General features: G+C 45.7%; 1 protein-coding gene across 2 annotated transcripts in view; it reads left to right on the forward strand.

Moving 5' to 3' along the window:
- The first annotated feature begins 245 nt into the window (after window positions 1–245).
- The window catches only part of NEK7 (NIMA related kinase 7), a 106,988-nt gene continuing 94,186 nt past the window's right edge, over window positions 246–13,047 (forward strand). For both annotated transcript variants that reach the window (XM_074317079.1, XM_074317080.1), the window contains exon 1: window positions 246–379. The gene's annotated coding sequence lies outside the window, so the exon portion shown is untranslated. The remainder of the gene's footprint in view (window positions 380–13,047) is intronic.

The raw sequence follows: 13,047 nt of genomic DNA on the forward strand, positions 1-13,047 counted from the left end.
GACCGCTGCGAAGGCTCGGGGGCCGGGGATGTGGGCGTGGCCGGGCCGGGGAGGCGTGGCCGGCCGCCGCCCCGCCCTCTCCTCGGGGATGCCGGGATGTTTACACTCCTGACAGCGGCGTCCGCGAGAGGAGGAGCGGGAGCCTCGGGAGGATGGGCCGCCGCTAGCCTCACACTCGGGACGCGCCTCGCCGTGCGCAGGGTGGGTGGCCGCGCCTGCACCGTCCGCCGGGGCGGCGCGGCGCGAGGTGGCGATCGGCTCCGGGCCTCGCAGCCACAGTCCCCGGCCCAGCGGGCCTTTCCGCGGCGCCTCCTGGCCCGGCCGCCCGCCCGCCCCGGGCCCCTCGCGGGCAGGAGATCTGACAACTCCCAACTTCCCGGTGAGTCGCTGCGGGGTTGCGGCGCCGGGCCGAGCGGGGATCCTGCGGGAGCCGGGCGGGGATGGGGATGCGTCGGGATCGCGCGGGCGGCCTCCGGGTCCCGCGGCCGGGGAGGTGGGGCGGGGCGGGGCGCGCCGCGCTGGAGCCCAAGGCTCCGGCCCTGATCATGGGCAGGGGCGGGAGCTTCACGCCTGGCACCGGCTCTGGCGGCGCCGGCCACGGTAACCAAGAAACTCGGCGGCCACGGCGCTGGCTGCAACAGGTCTTAGGTTTCAGGACCCGAGGAACTTGGGTGAAGTCCCGCCTCCCGCCGCCCGGCGGTTGCTCATTGGCCGCGCGGGTTATTTATTGCTCACGGATTGGTTAGGCCCAGCTGTCAGAATTCGGCGGCCGCCAGACTTGGAAGAGGAAAAGTTCAGTGGGAGAGAGTGGGTGGTGGGCAAGTGTCCAGTGGCTGGAGAAGTACCGGGAGGATGACCAGCCTGTTGGAGAACGAGCTTTAGTGGGACTCCGACAGGTTCAGGAAACGTCAGCGAGGGAGTGTAAGGCGAACACTGGTAGTGATGGTGGCCGTGGAAAAGAAAAATCGAAAAGTGAGGCCGAAGCTAGAGAGACGGAGGGGAGCCCAAAGGAAAAAGGAGAAAATAGGGGGCCACGTTGCCCCAGGACAGTGTCAGGAGACGAGCACGACGTAGAGGACGCTGCAGCCAGGTCGCAAGGACTCCTGTTGCCTCTTCCCTGCGCACTGGCGGCCTGGGACACGATGCATCCAGCAGATGAGTCGTGTTCTCGCAGAGCCGTCGTCCTCGTTAGGGGTCAGTACTAAACATACGCCCGTTTTACAGCAAGATAAGCTCCCATCCTTGAGCAGTTCTGGAGACGGCACTGGAATTCAGACACGTGTTGCAGACACGAAATGATTTTCCTCCTTCTGTGAGGCTGGTGATGTGAAGGATGCAGCTGAACAGTCAGATGCCCCTAGTTGGCAGAGCACGGTGTACGCGTAATTAGAACCAGTGTTTCGAAGGCCTCTTCCGAGGAATTGTGAGTTTCCAGCAGTGTGCACACGCCCCGCAGGCGACAGCTGTGTGTGTTGTCAGGTTGCGTTACAGAATCAAGCACAGAACGTGTGTGCAGTGAGTCTCAGAGCAGGAGCTTGGGCGGCTGCGGGACCGGCTGAGGAGTGGCAAAGCACTTCCGCTCCGAGAGTTTTTACGGTACTTTGGGGGCAGCCGGACAAGCACTGAGCTCGGTGACTCATTGAAGGAGACATGCCGCTCACCATGTGGCGACTCTCGCTGAATGGACGCGCAGTAGTTCGGGGCGTAACACTTGGTGAAGGCCAGTGCGCTTAAGACGGTTGACGTAAAACGTAAACAGTTATTTCATTTTCCGAGGAAGGAGTCTTCTGCAGCCCTCGAGGAGATCCAGCCCACAGCGGGCTTCCCTCCTAAGACCACAGCATCCTCTGTTTGCTGCTGGGATGGGAGTTCGCGGGGTGGGGGAGAGGAGATAGAGCTTAAAAAGTTTGCCTCTGGGAGGCGTCAAAGGGACAGAAACTGTAGGTGGGAGAAGAGCCGGTGAAATAAAAGGGCGAAGGCCCCTCTGTGGAGGCAGGTGGTTTTCTCGCGGGCTGGGGAAGCGGGGGACCGGGAGAGGTGCTGGCAAGAGATTCCGCTCCACCGGGGAGGCCCCGCCCCTCGCAGCACTGACAGCCTCCGCAGCCAATGAGCGGCTAGGATAGCGCGGTTCCCGCTTGGGAGGCGGTACTTCCGAGCCCCTCCGGGAGGCAGACAGAGCGCCTGCTGGAGTGATGTCTGCGGGCGGTGGGACGCGGGGCGAAGGGAAGGCCTGGTGAAATGAACACGGGAAAGGAAGGGCAAGGAGGCTCCAATTTCCTCTCACCCCTCGTGCTTGTCTCGTTTCATAGTTAAGCTGCACCTTCGACTCACGACTGCAACTGAAACTTTATAGTCGACAAGAAACGAAGCTGGTCAGCAAACTAACTATCACCCCTGTAACCGATCGGGATTTTGCTAACTGATCTGAAAACGGAAACCAAGAAATGTCAGAATCTAAATCGTTAAGCGCGTTCACAGTGACTTGGGACTCTTTCCGCAGTTAAAAATCTTTATCAGCTTATAAAGTAAAGACGGTAACTTGACAGATTGAGTTTATGATCAGAATTCAGGTGTAATCATTTTGCTCACTCCTCCATTCCCTTTCCCACTTGCACATTTTGCTGGTGGGACAATCGCAAGAGCTTTTTTCCGGCCCAGTAACACAGCACTTACTCCAGGAATGAGGAAAGCGCGTCTGGTATGATGGCTACATACCAGTGGAGGCGGGGAGACGAGGCCAGTCTGATGAACAGACCCGAACAGTAAAAATCAGTAAATATGTCAAATGACCCGAAGTGCAGTTCTACTTTGTGCACATGAGCATTTAACCTACTCCCCTCCCGTCATCTGGTGTTGCGATTGACCGTTTTGGGCCCTGATTTACTGCAAACGTTTCAGTGTTCTTTTCACCTACTGTGCATTTACAGAAATGTAGATTCTTCTTTTTTTTTTTTCCACTTAGGTATGTGGCCTGAGGTAGCATTAGAAACTTTTACAGTGTATCTGGAACCAAACTATTTTCCTAGGAAGCAGATCTTATGTTTTAAAATGTGTCTCTAGGATTACTAAGGTAGCCACCACTGAGGGCATCTGGACTGGGAGAATAGTGATTATCTAATGCAGTTTTGGAAAAGAAGTGGCTTAATTAGATAAATAAGTTCCGAATTTCCTTTCAGGTTTTGCTTACTTTATTGTTTTAAAAATAGGTTTTGGTATTTAAAAAATGTGCAGTGTAGCTGCAGCAGCACAAAGCAGCACTCGGTCCACATTCCTGGTTTCATTAAAATGAAAATATTTGTCCTTTCAAGTATTTGCTCAACAGTTAACGTGGGTAGGTATTTTAGTACATTATATATAAAACATGGTGGCAAACTTAGTGTAATACTTGAGGGTGTCTCGGAAATGACATGTATGATTAGTTTGCTCTGAATTACTTTCTCAGCAATTTATCAGCATTTCTGTAAATATATAGCAAGATGTTTTAAGAAACATTTCTTCATGATTTTGAATATTTCAATTTAATTCCTCATTTTTATAGGGTATATGGGTGAATGACATTACATAATTGTAATCAAATATATTTATTTGCATGATATAATAATGGCAGTTGAGAATCTTTAAACATACATAAAACTAATGTAGAACCATTCACTCAGGGTTATAAAATTTCTAAACTACTGATTCCTTTTTTTGGTGATTAATAGTTTGATTATCCCAGTGTATTACATGTCTTCACAAAATATTTTGTTGTTCTAATGAAAACACTTAGAAAATATATTTCATGGTTTTAGTGAGCAGTGGAAACGAGAAGGACAGATGGTGATAAAGCATTCCTTAATTTTTTTTTTAGCAAGATAACTTCTTTTTTTAACCTTTGTCAAAATAACAGCTCTGTCACACTATACATATTTTTTATAGTGAACTTATACAATGAGCTATTTTGTAATAGCTATATAAAGAGTTAATTAGAACAGCATATATGAGTGGAACTTATTTAATTGGTCTATATAAATTTAGAAATATGTGTTTTCTGTTATTTAATGGAAATAGATCTTGCCATTGGTCTTCAGTTGATAATCAGGACAAGTTGGTAGGTAAGGGCGACTTTTTCATTCCTGGTTGCTTTTGTATAGAAAAGAGGTTTGCACGCTTCTTTGTAAAGGGTCTGGTAGTAAATATTAGTACTTCTGGCCTTGTGAGCCACTGGTCTCTGCCAGAGCTGCTGCCACTGTAGCCATTCACACTCTCCATCCAAACAGGTGGGTGTGGCTGTGTTCCAACAAAACTTTATTTATACACACAGGCTGGAGGCCCACCCCTGCTCTAGGAGATAATACCAAAAATCTAAATATGATCCTAGGCTGTTGATGTTTGGGTTAATGAGGATTTTCCACAACAGTGCTTTATAGCCTGTTTTGGTCCTTAGACCCTGTTACAATCCCTTGGCCTTTCCTGATCCCTCAGAATAATGCCCAGTTAGTCATTCCCAAATTTTGTGTTTCACCTCAGAGACTTCATAAATATATAAACCTCTTAGATTTGCCCTCTTGTAGATTTTGAGGGTTTCCCACTGGGGGATCCCGCACCTGTCCTCTCTCCAGCTTCCTCTTTACTAAAACAACATGGAGTCTGATGTCAGTCATTTATCTTTGCTGATTGACTGATGATGACCCTTTAATAGGAGCTTGGTGTGTTTCTTTAGTAGTTTTCATTTTAAGCCAACTGCAGTGACTGCCTTTGTTAGGTTTAGAGGGAATTTCTGGCATGAGCAAGAGGGTGGGCAGATTTTTTTTTTCTTTTTCAGAAAAAATTGACTTAGTGTTTTATAAAAGACTTTTTTTTCCAGTTAAAAAAATACTACAAAGGGCCTGTGTTTATGGGGACGGCCTACAGTCAGGACATACAACCATCTTCTCTTCAGCTGCCCTTGCAGCTCCAGCATTACCATTTTCTGTTTACCATGGTGTGGGAAGACTAAGCCCCAGGTTTGTCTCCTGTTTCCTGACTGTGCTGGAGTTACTTCACTTGTTCAGACCATAGTTGTCTCAGCTCCGGTAAGATTGCTTTGAGGAGTAAATGAAAACATCTTTCTAAAAGTATGGCGGTAGGCTCAGTACGTGTGAATTTCAGTCCACCCATTTCTCTGTTCTTAGGACCTTTAGCTGTGGGAAATGCATCTCTATTCTGATGACTGGCCCCGTTGGCCACTCTGCTCTATCCCAGCTTTGTCTGGACAGGCTCCTACCAAGGTCGACAGCCACTTGAGTTCTCTGCTTCCCCTTCGCTTGAGATTTCCATATGCAAATGTAATGGTTTCCACCTTTGAGTTAGTGTTTTTCCTTTTTGGGGGCGTTGCAGGCAGAGGCAGTAATCCTTAGTTCCACAGGTAGGGAAAACCCACAGAGGCTTGGGGGCTATATTTTGAACAAGACAACATTGGAGTTGCAAAAAGATTCTTAAATATTGATTCCAAAATGGCAAAATTAAAAATATTCTTTTATTATGCTTGTAATTCTGGCTTTTTATTATTAAAATATTTTCCTTATATACTCATGTTTACATGGCAAATTGCTCTAATTTTTGTTGTGGTTGTAACCATAACAAAGGCACATATCCTCTATTATGTTTCGGAAAATTGAATAGATATGTTTATGAAAAATTGTTATACTTCTAAAATGTAAGAAATTGCAAATCTTCCATTGCCCTTTATATCTAACTGCTGGACACTGTAGTAAAATAATGTGATATGTTTGCATACTGTCATAAAGACACCCAGAACTGTACAATAGATAATTTACATTAGGCAAATAGTATTTCTTTAGTTCACAGATTATTTTTAGGCATGGCTTGTTATTCAACAAACACAGGTAAATTGAAAGATATGCAAGAATGATGCTTACTGATAGAATGATTTTACGGAAAGAAATTCATGTTGTAGTCTCAATTTCTCAACCTACAAATTCACTTCATTTGTTTTTTTCACAGTCTTTGGTATTAGAATGCACTTAAAATAGTATGGGGACAGGTGAGGTATTTGGTGAAAACTGACATTTTAAAAACATTTCCACCATCTAAAAATAACGTTTCAGTGTGGTTGGCAGGGAGTGTGGGCTTCCTGCAGCTTCCCAGTGCCAGACCACAGAAGGAGCGCTGCCTCTTGGGTCCCTGATCAGAAAGCCTCCCGCCCCAACTGTGCAGCCGCTTGGTCAGGACACAGCCACAGGAAGATGCTGTGTGGGGGACCCCACAGCCATGCCCTGAGTGCTCCGGGCCCTGGCTCGCAACGTAATGCCTGTGTTACTCTCCTAGGGCTGCCCCAACACAAGACTGCAACGTGGGGGCCTTACAGCAACAGGAACATATTGTCTCTCAGTTCTCGAAGGTCAGAAATCAAGATCCACAGGCCGACCGTGAAGGTTCTAGGGAGAATGGGTTCTGTGCCTTTCTCTTAGCTTCTGGGGTTGGCCACGGCCCTTGAGGTTCCTTGTCACTCTCATCTCTGCCTCTGTCACACGCTGTTCTTGCTGTGTGTCTGTCTGTGTCTCTCCTCTTATAAGGACATCAGTCATTCTGGATTAGGACCAACTAATGACCTCATCTTTACCTCTGATCACTCTTCCACTTAAAACTTCACAAGCAAAATCTCTGCTTTTCCTTCCAGATCTTTACCATACCACAGATTTTGGGATTTTTGATCTTTTTGTTCCGAACAGAATATTTTAAAGTGCAGAGATTGTACCTAAGAGAGAAAGGCGCCCAAGTGACCCTGTACACATGTCATCGTAGTGGGTCTGCTGTTGCTACCACAGAACAGCTGTTCCAAAGTCAACTTTTCCCTTCACCATTAGCGGGTGGTGTCCTTTGGGAGTCCTTAAGTGCATGATTCACTAAATCAGATGCTTTCAGAATTGGAAAGAAACTCTGAACTGGCCTTTTCATTTTTTGTGAGAATCAGCAGAAACCCAGGAAGTAAACTTGCTAACCCATGTTCCCCTGGATTCCGAAACAGTCAGCATTGCCTGGCGTGCCACCTGTAATGTTCTTGCGAGCAGGCCCCGTGTTTTTGTCTCACTGCCCGGGAAGCAGCAGACCTTGTCTGTTCATGGTACATGCTCAGCTCAGCCCTGCCGGTAGAGTGATGGATGGCACTGTACCTCCTGCTTCTGTGCCAGGGCCGGGATTCAAGTTGGCAAATATAATACTTGAGTGCCCGATTGTGCAGGGGTGAAGCATTCCTGTTGCCTCTAGAGGGAGGGTCGTTCGGGTGTGTTGCTGCCTCCTCACTATGAAACAAGATCAGAGAAGGAGCAGAAATTACCGTCATGGAGGTTCTCCTAGGAGGGCGGGTGGTGGGAGATAGGATAGTAGAGGCCAGAAAGTCATGCGTGGTCACGGGGTTGTCTGGGCAGGATTTCCCAGGTACTACATATGCCATTATGTTGCACTCCTTGGTCCATAAGGGCCAGCTTTCATTGCGGTGTGTCACTCCACTATGTTGAAAATAACTTACGTGCCCCCGTTACTTCCTGCTTATGTGCCTGAAATGTTCGGGGCCCCCACTGGGCAATTTCTCCCTCTGATCTCTTCTCTTCTCCCTGTGATGCAGCTGTCTCCGTTGGCTCTGTTTCCACTGCCTCTGTAGCCATGCCCCTCTGTTTGTGAAAATCATACCTTGCAAAGAGGAATGATTAGAGATGAATGACACGAACCCCGAAGGACTTATTTCATGATTCCTTGACATACTTAGATCTACTGGTACATTGAAAATAATGTCCACAAATTTGTGTGGCTGCTCAAGACTATGTGGTGACCTTTTTGGCTTCGCCAGAGAGGCTGTGTTTTCACAACATCTGTACTGCTGCGGAGTTTCTCAAACTCCAATCCTCAGAATGCCTGTGTCAGATTCTGACTCGATAGGTATGAGCACTGGTACTTCAAAGCAAGCACCCCAGATGGTTTTTAGACACAGATTTGGGAAGCGACTGGTCTGTGATGGGAGCCTGCCTTTGAAATGAGTAATACGGTGATTCTAATACAGGCGTCTCTCAGGCCACCTTCAGGACCTCACAGGGTCTTTGAAACATACATCTTTTAATTTTTAAAATTATTGATTTATTTGTAAAGAGATTCCACTCCTACGGCTGCCATCCTTGGTGCTCAGGAGTAGTTGAGGCCTGAGAATCAGCCTCTCCCAGCATTGGCAACTATGTGTCAGCTCAGATGCTGGCCAGGTGTTCTTGAAATCACTGTTACAAGTCCATTAAAAGAAATTAGATAAAGAAGTATAAGTATTTTATAAATAACAATTGAGTAATAACCAAAGAGAACGTCCCACTAGAACAAGTGAAAGAAAATAGCCCCTTTAAGTGTCACTCCCAACCCAGCAGTCTCGTTAGTGTGCCACGTGTGTTGCATTTTTGGCTTTTCTGCAGTGTTTCTCTCGGCTGGGTGTGAAAACTTACCACTTCCCTTCCCTCAATGGCTTGCAATCCCCTTGCCTGAGTTCTCCCGGCTGCTCTCTCGGCTCCCGGGCCTGGCTGCACCCAGCTTTTCCGTCCTGTGTATCTGGCCATGTGGACCGTGTTCAAGACCATCATGGTGAGTAACCGGTTCCTTTTTCCATGACTGTCTTCTTTCCACTGATAACAGCTGCTGGTGCTCAGGTCTGCCCTGACTGCCCTCCTTGTCCGTAGATGCCGGCCTTTGCATCTAAGTTCTGTTCTCTATTCCCAGAAGCCTTCCTGCTCGTTTCAAAACTACTTTCTACCAGTGATTTCTTTTTTAACCTTTTTCTTTAATTTGGAGTTTATCCATCACTCCAGGCTCTTGTTGTTTATGACTATTCCTACCCCCACTTTTTTTTTTTTTTTAGTAAGAAGAGACACTTGACAAAGGAGATTTTGAAGTCCTGGATGAAGTCCAGGTTCATTTTTATATCTTTCAAATGCCAACCACAGGATCTGAGCTAAATTAATACCCACGGAACTCAGTGGAAGAGTTCTGTATGTCTGGCCCAGGAGGGAGCGTTGCTAGTGTGACGAGTGGTTCCGGGAATGACATGGTGGACGGAAGATGTTGAGTTAGGAAACGCTGGGACCCTTGTGCAGTGTGTGGTCCCTGACAAGGCAGTGTGGCCATTCCTGGGCTTTTTGTTCGCTTCTTGGGTCACAATCCCCTGAATTTCCGTGTTTCCCTAGTAGGACACGAATGCCCATTTTCTTCCTTGTGAACTTTGTCGGATATTTGCATACACCCTTCAAGGCATGATCCAGCTGATTGCACAGCATTTCAGGTTAAAGTTAGTTTCACGTGAAGGTTAGCTTTCTCTGAACTTGGAAGGCGTACTTGCCTGAAAGCAGAAGGACAGACCATTTGATCTCTGGAGATCTCCAGCAGCTGTAAGATGAATGGTTCTGTGAATCTATTCACTTTACATTCCTTCTTTTTCCACTTGTTCCTTTATTATTCTCTTCACTGTCCTACTGGGTCCCACCAATTCACAGGTTGAAGAAAGAGAAATTTGGGGATTGAGGTAGGTAGCTGAAAGGGAGTAAACAAATCATCTAAATAAGATGTAGCTTTCTGCTTTTAAAAATATTTCAGTTTTTAAGAATCGCAGAATATGGGGCCACAGGAATGACCAAAGCCGTACCGTATTGCCTGGCTCACCCATTGCTCATGGCTCTGCACTGGCCCCTTTGCTTCAGCCGATCCCCACCTGCCTTCCCAGAGTCATTGCTTTATTCTCCCCTATATTTCAGTCACCTCTGACCACTTACCAGTTTCTGGTAAATGCTGTTCCCTTCCTGGCCTCCCTGTTTTTATACTTTTCTGACTACTTTCAATATCTGTTTTCTGCACTTCAGCTCGTCAACGTCAGCGTGTGGAAATGGTCTCCATTCTTCAAGGCTCTGCTCAGATGTTACACAGAAAACATAAGAGCTCTTTCCTTGGCTTCTTCAGGCCTTTAGTACTTACCCTCCCTGTAGCTGTGCTTGTCTCAGCTTCCTTCCTGGAATATAAGCTTCTGGAAGGTGTGAATCATGTCCTGTACATCTTGGTGTTTCCTGCGAGGCCATTCTTGTCAGAACTGGCCATTCGGGGAATGACACCTGACCACATCCCAGTGACGCCATGCGCCAGAAGGTCTGGGCAGATCTTAGCAGTGAGAGAATGTCCAGGACAGTTGAGCAATGGGTTTCAGGCGAGTCTAGGATGCATGCCAGGTACAGGTCTCTGCAAGGCCCGTGGGAAGGACGTGCTATGAGGGACGTCGTGCATGTGACACAGGTAAAGGTCTGACATTCAGAGATCCAGTCTGAGAGTCTGCGTTGGTAGCTGATGTCTGAATCTTAAGTTCTGAAAGATCTTAGAGTGGGGTGAGACGGGGTATGCCTGGGGTACATCACACATGAACTTGGGAATGGGGAGAGGGTGGAGTCAAGACAAGTTTGGTGATTAGGTGTAAATTCGAGGCTTGGGCAACAGGAACAGAGAGCTGAGTTCTTGGAATTGGGACATGAGGTTAAAACAGGGTGAGCAGTCTGATTAAATGGATTTGAAGCCGACTTACGAAACTGTTCGCTAACTATCCCTTATATTTTCCTTCCTGAGAGGCTGGCCCGTTCCTATTCCCTAGTTCAGTCAAGTGGTCTCACTTTCTCTTTGCCCAGAGAAGATGCTTACTATCCATTTGCCAAATTAATTCCATTTTGATGTTCTAATAATCCCTTCATGAAGAAAACATCAAACTGAGTTACATAAGGAAATGACTAGCTTAATACTTGAAATTGTTCCCTTAAGGATGACTAATTGTGAATTGATGGAAGATTTATCGTTTGTGGCCATTAAATGCTGACATAGAGAAAGGCTGTTCCACTTCAAAATAGATACATTTTATTTTGTATGTTTTCATTTCTGGACATTTAAAAGAATCCCAATGTCAATAATTTTCTTTTAAAACAATTAAAGTAGTTATAAAGGGCCTGTGCCAAATGGACCAAAGGTAAAATGTATATTCATGAATTAATGAAGAAGCATACGGGAAATGAACCTGGAAAGGAACCAGAGATTGCGTTTCGAAGGCCTTGAAGACAGTGCTAAGAAGACTGACCTGCTCTTCTCCTGTGAGATACCTGGGAAGAGTTCCTTGGACCTTTACGGTTTTAAATTTTGATTTTAATAACAATAAAAGCTGTAGTACTTTGACGTCTCTTTATTTGCTTCTTAGTTAATGGCAGATCAGGAACCAGCATCAAAATAGAATCGAGATGATTATAAAGGGGACCTCAGGTAGATTTGTTAAAAAATGGATTAAGATAAATTGGATTATGTGATGAATGAAGAAAATCCAGACTTCAGTGATATTATAGTTTAAAATTACCAAGAATCATCAATTATGTCCTTCTGTTTTAATGACCGTGAGACTATAGTCACTATTAACTAGATTCTCAACTATTTTGTGAATCCTTTCAAGTCTCTCATATAAAGTTCTAGGCAGTGTCATCAGCATGTGACATTATGTTTGTCATTCCTGCTGTTAATTTAAAATATTAATCTTTGTACTTTTAGTGTCTCCATAAAATTGTGGGTTCACATGGTAAGTGTGCCAGAGAAAGCACATTTGTTTGCAGTATATGGTATATGTCTGTATGTGTTAAAAGATACCTGCACACAGCTTGGCTGGTTTTGTGGTCTGTGTGCAAAAAAACTCGAGAGGGATGGCAAGGTGGTGAGTCGGGTTGAAATAATTTGGCGGGGTTTGGTGAGAAAGTTTGCTTAGCAGCTGCCTAGGTGAATTTTGCATAATCTATGCAAAGATCCAAGGACTAGCCCAGTTCTGTGATGTCAAGAATATAACAGCAATTGAATTTAGTTCTCAGAGGTAAATTTAAAAAAATAAAATACAACCATGATTTAGCTTGTAAGTAAGTGCACTGAAAAATCTTTTTTATTAAAAGCTAGGCCCTTTTTGGGGTAAGTATGAGTCGATGGCTTTTACATACTTGCTTTTTTCCCTCCTTTCTTAAGTTTCTCTTAATTTTAATTTGCGCTGGAAGTCTCTGCACAGTGGGAAGGAGATCAAGCCAAACCAGAGATCGGTTATTATTCCTGTTCCTTTTTCTGAGGGAAGAGGGTGGGCAGAAGGAGGGAGAAGCAGAAGTAGCAACAGCAGGAAGGTGGCCCACGGATGTGCTTTGTTAATTAGGTCCTCCTAACCTCATCATTCACTCAGTGGACTCTGCTGTTCCCTCTAACACGGGTCTCAAGAGTGTTGGGGGGCCAGTGCACAGCTCCCCGGAAGGGTGGGCGCCAGAGGACTGGGATGGAGTCGCGTCTCCACTGTGCTGGGCCTCTGCTTCCCTGCTGACTGCTTAGGAGCATCAAGAGAAGGAATTGATAGGAACTCTTTTTAAACCGCTTCGTGGTTTACTGTAAACTGTTATGTAAAGAAAAGAGGATTTGGGAAGTTCAGGAATAATTAGTGCGTAGATCAGTGTCTGTAATAGAGCAGGTGTGCAAAACAAACGAATAAACAGCATTAAGAAGCTTTTCTGATAAGGGTGACATGTAAAATCGTGTGCTAATTCAGAAAAAAACCTGTTAATTTTTTCCTTTATTTTATTTAAATGAGAAATGTTTTTCTGATGATTTTTTTTGTCAGTGAGCACTTGTTACAGACCAAAGGCTGTTCAACACATGACCTCACAATAAATAATTCATAGTAATGAAAGCATTTCCATGTACTTGCCTGTATTCCATAGGGTCTTCTCAGCTTTGTTATGAGAATTCACTACTATGAATTAGTCAGTACTGTGAGTTCAGTGGAATGTTTTATAACTGGGTTTGGAAGATGGGTCCAAGCTGTGTGTCTTAGCACTTGATGTATGTCTGTCTTGCTCGGATGGTTCTAGTTTGTTTGCCATGATTTTTCTAGTGTTACAGCTGAGTGGTTGGCTTAGTAATCATGCTTTTCCCAGGCTTTAGTTTTTGTTATGTGAGTAACTGAATGACATGGCAGACACGTAAGGGACATTTATTGTGTTT

Source organism: Rhinolophus sinicus, linkage group LG12, assembly GCF_036562045.2.
Source record: "Rhinolophus sinicus isolate RSC01 linkage group LG12, ASM3656204v1, whole genome shotgun sequence".
NCBI lineage: Eukaryota > Metazoa > Chordata > Mammalia > Chiroptera > Rhinolophidae > Rhinolophus > Rhinolophus sinicus.